The sequence below is a fragment of the Papio anubis genome, chromosome 4, assembly GCF_008728515.1.
Source record: "Papio anubis isolate 15944 chromosome 4, Panubis1.0, whole genome shotgun sequence".
NCBI lineage: Eukaryota > Metazoa > Chordata > Mammalia > Primates > Cercopithecidae > Papio > Papio anubis.
In genome coordinates, this window is record NC_044979.1 from 94126797 (window position 1) to 94141947 (window position 15151).

A 15151-nucleotide genomic window follows, 5' to 3' on the forward strand; every position below is an offset into this window, starting at 1 on the left:
GATTACTGGGTCAAGTGGAATTTCTGGTTCTAGATCCTTAAGGAATCACAACACTATCTTCCATTAGAACTAAAGGCAACGGTCTTTTTATTTACACAAATGATATAAAGAGAACCAGCAGCCTCCATTTCCCAACTGCAGCACAAGTTAGCAAAATTTGCTGGTTGGTTGCAGCTGGGTAACAGGAAGACCAGGGGTACAGGACAAGTCAAAGACACACTAGTTAGCTGTTTCTTGAGTTACAATCTACTCTCCATTCTAGCAGGACCAATTTGTTTTTTCTTCTTCATTGACTTTTTTCATAGTGGTGCACAAACAGATAAACCACAGGGAGATAGCCAGAAGATGTCATAATCCTCAAACAAACAAACAAACACAAAGAGACAACCCAGTTTCTTGTCATCTTCCATTGAACAGGTACCAGATTGTATGTCATCTGCCACCCACAAGAGACCAGATTATTGGACTATATAAGCAAAGCCAGGTTTCCAGTGAAAATCATAAAAAATGGTGGCCAATGCAAACTCACTCAGAAACAAAACATAAAAAAAAATAAAAAACAGAAACACAGAAACAGAGTGAGTGAGACTAAACGTGGTATTGTAACATAAGATTCTCCCCAGGAACTGGGAAAGATTTGCCTTGACTTAAGAGTCCTGTGTGTGGTGCACCTATCTGCCTATGGTAGTTCGGTTGGCTCTCATGAATAACATCCCAGGGCATCTCAGTGAAACCTCTAAATCACTTGTATGTGCTTTTATCTTTTAATGATATTTTTAATTTTCCTTGCATTATCCATGATTATACCGAGGATAAAATCCCAGACTACGTTGCTGTTGTAACAGGGAATCGTATTCAACTCACTCCTTCAGGAACATTCCTCAGAGCAGTGGTTTCCAACTTAGATATGGGATAAAACATCATTGTAAGACACCTGTCAGCACATATATACACCACATATTTGCTGTGAACTAAGTAAATATGCATGCATGAAGTAACCAGCATTTTATGAGTATTTTGTGCTGCTGTGGTGAATAAAATACAAATTAACTTAGAAATATATTGAATTTATAATCCCTTTTTTGGTCATTGTGTATTTTTTTTCATAAGTTATTGGGGTACAGGTGGTATTTGGTTACATGAGTAAGTTCTTTTGTGGTGATTTGTGAGATTGTGGTGCACCCATCACCCGAGGATTATGCACTGCACCCTATTTATAGTCTTTTATCCCTCACCCCCTTCCCACCCTTTCCCTCGGAATCACCAAAGTCCATTGTGTTATTCTTATGCCTTTGCATCCTCATAGCTTAGCTCCCGCTAATGAGTGAGAACATATGATGTTTGGTTTTCCATTCCTGAGTTACTTTACTTGGAATAATAGTCTCCAATCTCATCCAGGTAGCTGCGAATGCCATTAATTCATTCCTTTTTATGGCTGAATAGTATTCCATCATACACACACACACACACACACACACACACACACACACACATATACACATACCAAGTTTCTTTATCCACTTGTTGATTGATGGGCATTGGGTTGGTTCCACGATTTTGTAGTTGTGAATTGTGCTGCTATAAACATGTGTGTGCAAGTATCTTTTTTGTATAATGACTTCTTTTCTTCTGGGTAGATACTCAGTAGTGGGATTGCTGGATCAAATGGTAGTTCTACTTTTAGCTCCTTAAGGAATCTCCACACTGTTTTCCATAGTGGCTGTACTAGTTTACATTACCACCAGCAGTGTAGAAGTGTTCCCTGATCACCACATTCATACCAACATCTACTGTTTTTTGATTTTTTTGATCGTGGCCATCCTTGCAGGAGTGAGGTGGTATTGCATGGTGGTTTTGATTTGCATTTCCTTGATCATTAGTGATGTTGAGTGTTTTTTCATATATTTCTTGTCCATTTGTATATCTTCTTTTGAGAATTGTCTATTCATGTCCTTAGCCCACTTTTTGATGGGTTTTTTTTCTTACTGATTTTTTGAGTTTGTTGTAGATTCTGAATATTAGTCCTTTGTCAGATGTATAGATTGTGAAGATTTTCTCCCACTCTGTGGGTTGTCTTTTTACTCTGCTGACTGTTCCTTTTGCCTTGCAAAAACTCTTTAGTTTAATTTAGTCTTGCTATTTATCTTTGCTTTTATTGCATTTGCTTTTGAGTTCTTGGTCATGAAATCCTCGCCTAAGCCAACGTCTAGAAGAGTTTTTCCAATGTTATCTTCTAGAATTTTTATAGTTTCAGGTCTTAGATTTAAGATCTTAAACCATCTTGAGTTGATTTTTGTGAGAGATGATTAAGGTGAGAGATGAGGATCCAGCTTCATTCTCCTACATGTGGCTAGCCAATTATCCCAGCACTATTTGTTGAAAAGGGTGTCCTTTCCCCATTTTACATATTTGTTTGCTTTGTCTAAGATCAGTTGGTTTTAAGTATTTGGGTTTATTTCTGGATTCTCTATTCTGTTCCATTGGTCTATGGACTATCTTTATACCAGTACCACGGTGTTTTGGTGACTATGGCCTTATAGTATAGTTTGAATTCCCATAGTGTGACGCCTCCAAATGTTTTTTTCCTTAGTCTTGTTCTAGCTATGTGGGCTCTTTTTTGGTTCCATATGAATTTTAGAATTTTTTTTCTAATTCTGTGAAGAATGATGGTGGTATTTTCATGGGGATTGCCTGAATCTGTAGATTGCTTTTGGCAGTATGGTAGTTTTCGCAATATTGATTGTACTCTTCCATGAACATGGGATGTGTTTCCATTTGTTTATGTCATCTATGATTTCTTTCAGCAGTGTTTTGTAGTTTTCCTTGTAGAGGTCTTTGACTCCGTGATTAGGTATATTCCTAAGTATTTTCTTTTTTTTTTTTTTTGCAGCTATTGTAAAAGGGGTTGAGTTCTTGATTTGATTCTCCATTTCATCGCTGTTGGTGTATAGAAGGGCTACTGATTTATGTACATTAATCTTGTATCCAGAAACTTTGCTGAATTTTTTGTCAGTTCTAGGAACTTTTTGGAGGAGTCTTCAGGGTTTTCAAGGTAAGTGATCATGTGGTCAGCAAACAGTGACAGTTTGACTTCCTCTTTACCAACTTGGATGCACTTTATTTCTTTCTCTTGTCTGATTGCTCTGGCTAGGACTTCCAGTACTGTGTTGAAGAGTGGTGAGAGTGGGCATCCTTGTCTTGTTCCAGTTCTCAGAGGGAATGCTTTCAACTTTTCCCGCTCCAGTATTATGTTGGCTGTGGGTTTGTCATAGATGGCATTTATTACATTGAGGTATGTCCCTCGTATGCCAATGGTCATTCTATATTTTGATGCTCAGTGGATACTAAAGTTGTGTGACATGTATAAGGGGGCAAATAGTGCTATGAATATTTTTGAAAGGAAGGTTTTCATACAAGCTTTGAGGGAACTTTACTGGGGGTCGGAGGGGCTGTCATAAATTAATCTCTATTTCTTTCATTGTTACAGTAAAGGTAGGAACAGAAACTTACCTAGCGTTTACCAAGAGTGACTTCCCTGAGAAGACAGGGGCAGGAGGAGGAGCCTTAACTTTCTTGAAATAAATTTAATGGAAAGAAAGGTAATTTCCTGGGGAAGAAAGGTGGCTGTGTTCTTCACCTTTGTGGTGAAGATTTGGAAGTGAGTTCCAGTTTCATGTTCCTGGGGCCTGTTCTGTCTTGCGAGGAGCTGTAATATGAAATTATGGTCTCTGGAGCTTTAGTCATCTGAACTGAAACAAGATGGGGTACAAAGACCCTGTGATTAGGTTTGTGTTGAGAATTGCCTTTCTTTAAAAACCCGTGAAAGGGTTTTCTCTCCACTCAGGGAATATAATGTTGGTGATTTAAAACCCTTAGTTTAAGGAAGAGGAATCAAAACCAAAGAAGAATAGGAAAACTTAATCAGGAAATGACAGCTTGAGAAGATGGAATGAAATTAATTGTGCTGAATACATAATGAGAACACAGACTCCTGATTTATGAAGATCTATGCTAATGTTTATGTGAAGGAAATTAGAATACCCAGGGGATATTTACAAATAGTAATGCTTCCAAATAGTCTTGTTTTTATAATTCATTTTCATAGCCCTTTTAGAGAATTCTATATTTATGCTTGTAATTCACTCTTGGAACCTAAACATCTTCATTTCTATTGCATCATCCTTAGTTACTTTGCTGCTCCGACTTTTTTCCTATCCTTCTCGCTATCTCTCTTCTCAGTTAAGTACCCACTTTTGAAGAGTTCCCTGTGATCTTGGCACATTTGTCCTTCTGAGTTTTCTACCAGACTTTATCTATAATGCAATCTGTAGTTCAGTAATTCTTCCTGAATTGTCCAAGTTGGAGGTGAATCCAAGTGAATACTTCATTCCTTTGAGCTAAGGGAAGGAGAACATTTTTCTGACATTTTAACTAATTCACTGTGTATATTATTGGGGGGAAATGGTCTTTCCATTTGTAGAGTTTTTGAATTCAGAGAAAGTATATTTGAATTGTAGACAATTGGTTTAAATTAAACTAGGAAATGATATGCATATATTTAAATGTATGCAATATCAGAGCTAATGAAGCAGTTGATTGCCATGCAATTTTTTTTTTAATTATTAGAAACTTTAGTTTGTCTAACAGTTTTTTTTTTTTTTTTTTGATGGAGTCTTGCTCTGTCGCCCAGGCTGGAGTGCAGTGGCATGATCTCAGCCCACTGCAAGCTCCACCTCCCAGGTTCATGCCATTCTCCTGCCTCAGCCTCCCGAGTAGCTGGGTCTAACAGGCGCCTGCCACCACACCCAGCTAATTTTTTTTTGTATTTTTAGTAGAGATGGGGTTTTACCGTGTTAGCCAGGATAGTCTCGATCTCCTGACCTTGTGATCCGCCCGCCTCAGCCTCCCAAAGTGTTGGGATTACAGGCGTGAGCCATTGCACCTGGCCATCATTGGTATTTTGATATAGATTGCATTAAATCTGATGATCACTTTGGGTAGTATAGCCATTTTAGCAACATAAGTTCTTCTAATTCAGGAATACGTGATACCCTTTCATTTATTTGTTCTTATTCAGTTTTTTTCATTAACATTTTATAGTTTTCACCTTCTTGGTTAAGTTTATACCTAAGTATCTTGTTTTTATTGTGAAATTGTTTTCTTGATCTCTTTTTCAAATGGTTTGCTATTAGTATACACAAATGCTACTGAGTTTTGTATGTTGATTTTGTATCCTTCAGCTTTACTGAATTCATTTATAGTTCTGTTTTTTGGTGGCATCTTTAGAGTTTTCTTTTTTCAACTTTTATTTTAAGTTCAAGGGTACATGTGAGGGTTTGTTACATAGGTAAACTTGTGTCATGGGGGTTTGTTGTACAGATTATTTCATCACACAGGTATTAAGCCCAGTACTGATTAGTTATTTTTCCTGGTCCTTCTCTCCTTTCTCCCACTCTCCACCCTTCGATAGGCCCCAGTGTGTGTTGTTCCCCTTTTTATGTCAATGTGTTCTCATCATTTAGCTCCCACTTGTAAGTGAGGACATGTGGTATTTGGTTTTCTGTTCCTGCATTAGTTTGCTAAGGATAATGGCCTCTGACTCCATCCATGTCCCTGCAAAGGACATGATCTCATTCTTTTTTATGGCTACATAGTATTCCATGGTAGATATGTACCACATTTTCTTTATGCAGTCTATCACTAATAGGCATTTAGGTTGACACTGCATCTTTGCTTTTGTGAATAGTGCTGCAATGAACATATGTGTGCATCTGTCTTTATAATAGAATGATTTATATTCTTTTGGCTATATGCCCAGTAATGGGATTGCTGGATTAGATGGTAGTTCTGTTTTTAGGTCTTTGAGGAATTGCCACACTGTCTTCCATAGTGGTTGAACTAATTTACACTTCCCCTAACAGTGTATAAGCATTCTTTTTTCTCCACAACTTTGCCAGCATCTGTTATTTTTTGATTTTTTAATAATAGCCATTCTGAATGGTGAGAGATGGCATCTCATTGTGATTTTGATTTGCATTTCTCAAATGATCAGTGATATTCAGCTTTATTTCATATGATTGTTGGCCATATGTATGTCTTCTTTTGAAAAGTGTCTGTTTATGTCCTTGGCCAACTTTTTAATGGGGTTGTTTTTTGCTTATAAATGTGTTTAAGTTGCTTATAGATGCCGGATATTAAACCTTGGTCAGATGCATAGTTTGCAAATATTTTCTCCCATTGTCTAGGTTGTCTTCTCACTCTGTTGATAGTTTCTTTTGCTGTATGCAGAAAGCTCTTTAGTTTAATTAGATCCTGTTTGTCAACTTTTGCTTTTGTTGTGATTGCTTTTGGTGTCTTTGTCATGAAATCTTTGCCCATGCCTAGATCCTGAATGGTATTGCCTAGGCTGTCTTCCAGGGTTTTTATAGCTTTGGGTTCATATTTAAGTCTTTAATCCATCTTGAGTTAATTTTTGTATATGGTATAAAGAAGGAGTCGTTTTAATCTTCTGCATGTGGATAGCCAGTTATCCCAGCACCATTTGTTGAATAGGGTATCCTTTCCCCATTGCTTGTTTTTGTCAGGTTTGTGGAAGATCAGATGGTTGTAGGTATGTGGCCTTATTTCTGTTCCATTGGTCTCTGTGTCTGTTTTTGTACCAGTACCATGCTGTTTTGGTTACTGCAGCCCTATAGCATAGTTTGAAGTCAGGTAGCATGATGCTTCCACCTTTGTTTTTTCTTAGGATTGCCTTCACTATTCAGGACCATTTTTGGTTCTGTATGAGTTTTAAAATAGTTTTTTCTAGTTCTGTGAAGAATCTCAATGGTAGTTTGATAGAAATAGCATTGAATCTATAACTTGCTTTGGGCAGTGTGGCCATTTTTACGATGTTGATTCTTCCTATCCATGAGCATAGACTGTTTTTCCATTCATTTTTGTCATCTTTGATTTCTTTGAGCAGTATGTTGTAGTTCTCCTTGTAGAGACCTTTCACCTCCCTAGTTAGCTGTATTCCCAGGTATTTTATTCTTTTCATAACAATTGTGAATGGGATTGCCTTTCTGATTTGGCTCTTGGCTTGACTGTTGTTGGTATATAGGAATGCTAATGATTTTTGCACATTGATTTTGTATCCTGAGACTTTGCTGAAGTTGTTTATCAGCTTAAGAAGCTTTTGGGCCAAGACTATGGGGTTTTCTAGATGTAGGATCATGTCATCCGCAAACAGGGATAGTCTGACTTCCTCTGTACCTATTTGGATGCCTTTTATTTCTTTCTTTTGCCTGATTGCCCTGGCCAAAACTTCCAACACTATGTTGATTAGGAGTGGTGAGAGAAGGCATCCTTGTCTTGTGTCGGTTTACAAGGGGAAGGCTTCCAGCTTTTGCTCATTCAGTATGATGTTGGCTGTGGGTTTGTCATAAACGGCTCTTATTATTTTGAAGTATGTTTCTTTAATACCTACTTTATTGAGGGTTTTTTTTAAACATGAAGGATGTTGAATTTTATTGAAAGTCTTTTCTGGATCTATTGAGATAATCATGTGGTTTTTGTCTTTAATTCTGTTTATATGATGAATCACATTTATTGATTTGCTTATGTTAAACCAATCTTGCATTCCAGGGATAAAGCCTACTTGATTGTGGTGGATAAGCTTTTGGACAGCTGCTGGATTCAGTTTACCAAGTATTTTGTCAAGGATTTTTCATCGATGCTTATCAAGGATATTGGCTTAAAGTTTTCTTTTTTTTGTTGTATCTTTGACAGGTTTGGGATCAGGATGATGATGGCCTCATAGAATGAGTTAGGGAGGAGTCTCACCTTCTCATATTCTTAGAATAGTTTCAGCAGGAATGGTACCAGCTCTTCTTTGTACATGTGGTAGAATTCAGCTGTGAATCCGTCTGGTCCTGGGCTTTTATTTGGTTGGTAGACTATTTATTACTGACTCATGAGTCATTCTCTCTGGTCTAGGCTCCAGGCAGTTGGGCTTGTAGTGCTACAGGCACTTGTGTGAGAGTGGTGGAATGATGGTAAGGGTTCAGAGATAGAGAGAGTCAGTTGCCACTGGCCCCAAGGGCAAGATGCATTCTAATAGTAGATCCAGTTTCAAGATGTCACTGAGCAGTAGCAGCTTTGGCCATGGGGGTGGGCCAAGGTGGGCTGTTACTGTAAGGCAATGTAGCTGCATGGACTCCTAGCTACTCTCCATTCTAAATTGAGATTCTGTGAAGACTGCGGTGATCTCTTATAGTAAGGATTGCTGGCATTTGTGGTAGCAGTGGGGACTGCTGGGGTTCTGTAACTTACCTTTTCCTCATAGGAAGAAGCTCCCCCTGGATCCAAGCTGATCCTGAAGGAAAAGAGAGTGTGGCAGAGGGAGGATGCCTCACTCCCCTCTCTATGGTGCTATCCTGGGTTTCAGTGCTCCACAGAGCTTTTGCCATTCCCCTGGTGCTCTTTACTTCTTTGGTCACTCTTAGTTGAAATATAGGCCCCTTTATGTGGGAAGGACAAGCACTAGGTAACTCTAGTTGGCCCTCTTCCTGACCACACACTCAAGATTGTTGACTGTCCTGTCATTATAAGACTCACTTGTGGCTGCGCGCAGTGGCTCATGCCTGTAATCCCAGCACTTTGGGAGGCCGAGGCAGGCAGATCATGAGGTCAGGAGATGGAGACCATCCTGGCTAATGTGGTGAAACCCTGTCTCTACTAAAAATACAAAAAAATTATCCGGGCATGGTGGCGGGTGCCTGTAGTCCCAGCTACTTGGGAGACTGAGGCAGGAGAATGGCGTGAACCCAGGATTCGGAGCTTGCAGTGAGCCAAGATCGCACCACTGCACTCCAGCCTGGGTGACAGAGCAAGACTCCGTCTCAAATAAAAAAAGAAAAGACTCACTTATGACCTCCTTGTGTAGCTACCTTCACACCCTCCCTCCTGAAACTCTAACCCCTGGTAACCACTCCCCTGTACTCCCTCACTATAATTATGTTATTTCATGAGTGTTATATAAATGTAATTATGCACTATATATCCTTTTGAAATGGTCTTTTTTCACTCATAATTTTCTTGACTTTCATTCATATTGCTGCATGTTGTCAATAGTTTGTTCCTTTTTACTGCTGAATTGTTTTACATGGTATGTATGTACCACAGTGTACTTAATCACTCATGCATTGAAAGACATTGAATACTTTCTACGTTTTGGATATCATGAACAAAGCTCATGTGAAGGTTCATGTATGAGTTTCTGTGTAAAGAATAAGTTTTGATTTTGCTGGGATATATGCTAAAGAGTATAATTTCTGATTTGCACGGTAAGTCTATCTTTAGTTTTGAACAGAAATTGCCAAACTGTTTTCCAGCCTGGCTTTACTATTTTACATTTCTACCAGCAATGTATGAGTAATACAGTCTTTCCACATCTTGCCAGTATTTGGTGTTATCACTACTTTTTATTTTAGTTATCCTCATAGGTGTGTAGCGATATGTCATTGTAGTTTTAATTTGCATTTCTCTAATGGCTAATGATGTTGATTATCTTTTCATGTGCTTATTTGCCATATGTATATCCTCTTTGATGAAATTTTTCTGCATATCTTTTGCCCATTTTCTAATTGGATTGTTTCTTTACTACTGAATTTTGATAGTTTTGTACATATGGTAGATATTAATCCTTTGTTGGATACATGATTTGCAAATATTATCTCCCAGTCTGTATCTCTTAGCAGGATCTTTTGTGGAGATGAAGATTTTAACTTTGTTGAAGTCCAATTTATCCATTTTTCATTTTATGGGACATTGGTTTTCTTTTCACCAAAACAATTATAGAGCTTGAAAGGACTTTACAAAGATTCTCCAGAACAGTGTTTTGTAAATTTTTGTTATTAAGCTTTAATTTTGAAATAATTATAGATTCAGAAGAAGTTATAAGGCTAGTACAGAGTTCCCATGGTCTACCTGGTTTCCCCCAATGGTTACTTCTTATATAACTTTAGTGCAATATCGTAACCAGAAAATTGACATTGGTATAATGCATGTATAAAATTCTGTGTCAATTTATCACACGTGTAGATTTATGTAACCACCTTATTTAAGATACAGAACTATCTCATCACCACAAAGCTCTTCCTGTTGCTACCCCTTTATTGCCACACCCACCTCCTTACATGCCCCACACCCCCAGTCCATAACCACTGGCAACCACGAATTTGTTCTCTGTCTCTACTATTTTGTCATCTCAAGAATGTGCTGTATACCCGGACTTCACCACTGTACAATATATGCACATAAGAAATCTGCACTTGCACTCCCTAAATATATAACAGTAATTTTCTTTAAAGGAATGCACTAGAATTGGTATTATATAGCATATAAAGTTTTTTACATTTAAAAATTGTATAATAGTGGTGCATTTTTGGCTGGGCGCAGTGGCTCACTCCGGTAATCCCAGCACTTTGGGAGGCCGAGGCGGGCGAATCACCAGGTCAGAAGATCGAGACCATCCTGGCTAACACGGTGAAACCCCATCTCTACTAAAAATACAAAAAATTAGCCCGGCATGGTGGCCGGCGCCTGTAGTCCCAGCTACTCAGGAGGCTGAGGCAGGAGGATGGCATGAACCCAGGAGGCTGAGCCGAGATCGTGCCACTGCACTCCAGCCTGGGTGACAGAGCAAGGCTCCGTCTCAAAAAAAAAAAAAAAAAAAATAGTGGTGCGTTTTTGGGGGATACATATGATGTTTTGATACTTGCATACAATGTATAACAATCACATCAAGGTAATTGGGATATTCAGTATATGACCTTTTGAAACTGCTTCTTTTCTTTCACTCAGCATAATGCCATTAAGATTCATTCAAATTGTTGTGTGTATCAATAATTCATTCCTTTTTATTGTTCAGTAGTACTTCGTGGTATATATATACTACAGTTTGTTTAACTGTTCATACCTTATAGGACATTTTGGCTGTTTCCGATTTATGGTTGTTACAAATAAAGCTGCTGTGAACAATCATGTATGCGTTTGTGTATGGGCATATGTTTTCATTCTGTGGTATAAATGCTTAGGTGGGTGATTGTTGGATGGCATAATAAGAGTATGTTTATTTTTCAAAGAAACTATCCATTTATTTTTCAGGGTAGCTGTAGCATTTTACATTCACATCAGCAATATATGAGAGACCCAGTTTCTATGTATCCTTGCAAGTATTTGCTATTGCCATTTTTAAAAAATAACAGCTTTATTGAAATACAATTTATGCAGTATAAAATTCACCCTTTTAAAGTGTACAATTCAGTGGTTTTTAGTACATTCACAGAGTCGTTCAAGCATTACTGCTATTTAATATTAGAAGTTTCATCACTTCCAAAAAAAAATAAAAGCGACCTTTACCCATTAGCAGTCACTTTCCATCCCTTGTCCCCTCTAGCCCAGGGCAACCACTAATCCTTCTGTTCCTATGGATGTTTCTAGTCTGAATATTTTTTATAAATGGAATTATACAATACAGCCTTTTTGTCTGGCTTCTTTCACTTAGCATGATCTTTTCAAGGTTCATCCATAGCCTGTGTCAGTACTTCATTCCTCTTTAAGTCTGAATAACACTCTATTATGTGTTTATAACACATTTTGTTTATCAGTTCATCTGATGATGGATACTTGAGTTGTTTCCACTTTTGGTAATTATGAATAATGCCAAACATTTGTGTACAAGTTTTAAGAAGATGTGTGCGGCGGCCGGGCGCGGTGGCTCAAGCCTGTAATCCCAGCACTTTGGGAGGCCGAGACAGGTGGATCACGAGGTCAGGAGATCGAGACCATCCTGGCTAACACGGTGAAACCCCGTCTCTACTAAGAAATACAAAAAAACTAGCCGGGCGAGGTGGCGGGCGCCTGTAGCCCCAGCTACTCGGGAGGCTGAGGCCGGAGAATGGCGTGACCCCGGGAGGCGGAGCTTGCAGTGAGCTGAGATCCGGCCACTGCACTCTAGCCTGGGCTACAGAGCCAGACTCCGTCTCAAAAAAAAAAAAAAAGAAGATGTGTGCACAAATTTTTGTGTGGATGTGTTTCCTAGGTACGTACCTAGGAGTGGAATTGATGGGTCATATGGTACCTCTATGGTTAGCGTTTTGAGGAACTTTTAAACTATTCTAAAGTCCTGTATCATTTGTGCATTTCTACCAGCAAGGCATGAAGGTTTCAGTTTCTCTATGCCCTTGCCAACATTTGCTGTTGTCTGTTTTTTAAAAAGTATAGATCTCCTAGTGGGTGTAAACTGATATCTCATTGTGGTTTTATTTGGCTACCCTAATGACTGATGATGTTGAGTAGTTTTTCATGTGCTTTTTGCTCATTTGTCTATCTTCTTGGAGAAATGTCAATTTAAATCTTTGGCACATTTAAAAATTGGGTTATATGTCTTTCTATTGTTGATTTGTAAGTGTTATTTATATATTCAGAATGCAAGTTCCTTATCAGAAATATTATTTGCAAATATTGTCTCCCATTCTATCAGCTCTTTTTCATTTTATTGATAGTGTACTTGGAAGCACTGAAGTTTTTAATTTTCATAAACTCAGATTTACCGATTTTTTCTTCTTTTGCCAGTGCTTTTGGTACTGTCTAAGAAACCATTGCTTAATCCATCATAAAGATTTATTCCTATGTTTTCTTATAAGGGTTTCAAGAGTTTTGCTGTTACATTTTGAGTTAATTTTTAATATATGGTGTGATGTAGGGGCCCAATTTCATTTTTTTTAAATGTGTATATCTAGTTGTTCCAGCACCATTTGTTGCAAAGGCTGTTCTTTCCTCATTGAATTTTCTTGGCAATCTTATAAGAAATCAATTGGTCGTAGATACAGTGAGTTTGTTTTTGGTTCTCAATTCTATTTAATTGAGCTATATCTCTATCCTGATGCTAGTATCAGACTGTCTTGATTACTATAGCCTTGTAGTAAGTTTTGAAATCAGGAATTACAGGTATTCCAATTTTGTTCATTTTTTTCTAAGATTATTTTGGTTACTCTGGGTCCCTTGCAGTTCCATGTGAATATTAGGATCAACTTGTCAATGTTTGCAAAACAATAAAGCAACTGGGATTTTGTTAAAATTATCTTAAATCTTTAGATCAATTAACAATATGAAGTCTTCCAATCCATAAATATTGGATAGCTTTCCATTTATTTCAGCATTTTGTCATATTTTCAATGATGTTTCATACTTTTCAGTGTACAGATCTTGCATTTCTTTTGTTAAACTTATTCTTAAATATGTTACTGGTTTTGATGTTATTGTACATGAGATTTTTTTTAAATTTAGTTTTTAATGGTGCATTGCTAGTGTATAGAAATACAAATGATTTATGAATATATGTACCCTGAACTTGTTTAATAGTTTTTGAATAGATTCCTTAGGATTTTCCATAAAAGATTATGCCAGGGAAGGCCTCACTGATAAGGTGGCATCTGAACAGAACATTTTAAGTGGGGGCAAGAAGGGAGTGAGAGCAGAAACCTTGAGTTGGGGCATGTTTGGTGGGTCTTCAAGGCACAGTGAGGAGACTGGTGTGGTTAGTGGTGACGGCTTTGGATTTTATCATGGGGAAGATGGGAAACTGTGAGGTGGTTGAGAGCAGAGTAGGAGTATGGAATAATCCTCATAGCCTTGGCCCTACCTCTTTTTCCAGCCACAATTGCTGCAACCATTTCCACCTTGAATTTCACAAGTGCTTCACTGCAGGCTTGTGCCACTGGTGTAGTCTCTTATCCTGGAAGCTCCTCTGAACCTGTAGTAAGAGACATCCCCTTAGACTCACACAGGTACAACAGGCTCTTGAAGTAATCCTTGATCATTGGGGGATAGACGCCAATGCTCCCCTTCTCTTCCCTCAGGTGCATGTCTCTGAGACATATTAATAATGCTCATGAAGAGGTCCCTTGGGGACAAAGCATCACTTGCTTAAGTTACACTTTCTTGTATCAACCCCACCTCTTTCCTGTTGCAATGCCTGCCCTTCATTTCTGCTCCCTGGAACCACAGTCTCAAATAAAATGTGCATACAGAAGGCTTTGTCCCATGGGCCCTAGTCAGACATGAGGACTTTGCCCTCAGGGACACTAGGCAGACATGCACAGGCTTTAGGAGAATCTCTCTGGCTCCTGGACAGATAGTAGACTGGGGATGGGGGCGAAGAGCAAGAAGGAAGCAGAAAGAACATTTAGCCCTGATTCAGTTCACCAGGGAGAGCTGATAGCCGCTCAGCCTAGAGAAGGCTGTGAGACTACAGGGTATGGTTGGATTGGAGGCATTTTGGAGGTACAGCCAACAGAATTTGCTAATGGATTGTATGTAAAATGTAAGAGAGCCGAGTCAAGGGTGACTCCAAGTGACTGGCTGAGCTACAAGGGAATGGAATTGCTGTTGACATTGGTAGGAGCTGGATTGGGGAGCTTGGTTCCAGACAATTAAGCTTGAGAATCCCATTAGACATTCAAATAGACATTGCTTATGTTACAAATATAGAATCAGAAACCAAAAAGGGTGAAAAATCACCTACTCGAGGTCATATCAGTAAAAAACAAAAATAAAAGCAATAAGTAAGAAAAAAAGACAAAACAAAAACCCTTATCTATGTATGTACATTAGCATATATCAATATATACTCTTTTACCTGACCTCAGTGTGTTCCCAGAAATTTTTCTGGGAGAAAAGTCTTCTAGAGCAAGCTGTGCTTGGATGTGAAATGGCCTTAGGACCAGGACGGCAGGGGAAAAGCAGCACTGAAAAGTTCTAGTGGGTGGTGATCTCAGCTGTCATTTCATGTCCTCCTAAACATTCTTTGATGATATTACTTACTCCTCAAAACAGCTGAGAGGCGGTGGTTCAGAATCCTCATTTCCACTTGAGGGTAAAGAAGGGAGGCTCAGAAAGGCTGAGTGATGTGATTGAAGCTGTGTAATTAATAAAGTTGCTGCCTAAGTAAGGCTTTATACCCTGGTCCTCCCCAGTTCTGGTCATGCCACAGCCCCTCCCGCTTACCTGAATGTTCTGAGGAGCCATAGCCACTTCCAGGGGGAGCTCTTCCCAGCCTGGCCCAGGAACTTTGGATCCTGGAACCTCACTCTGGCTCCTCCACATG

At 38.7% G+C, this 15151-nt stretch overlaps 1 long non-coding RNA gene across 1 annotated transcript in view; it reads left to right on the forward strand.

The window, feature by feature from the left end:
• Positions 1–3215: 3215 nt before the first annotated feature.
• The window catches only part of LOC108585049, a 130367-nt gene continuing 118431 nt past the window's right edge, over positions 3216–15151 (forward strand). Inside the window, exon 1 of the long non-coding RNA XR_002521015.2 lies at positions 3216–3599. This is a non-coding gene — a long non-coding RNA (uncharacterized LOC108585049). The remainder of the gene's footprint in view (positions 3600–15151) is intronic.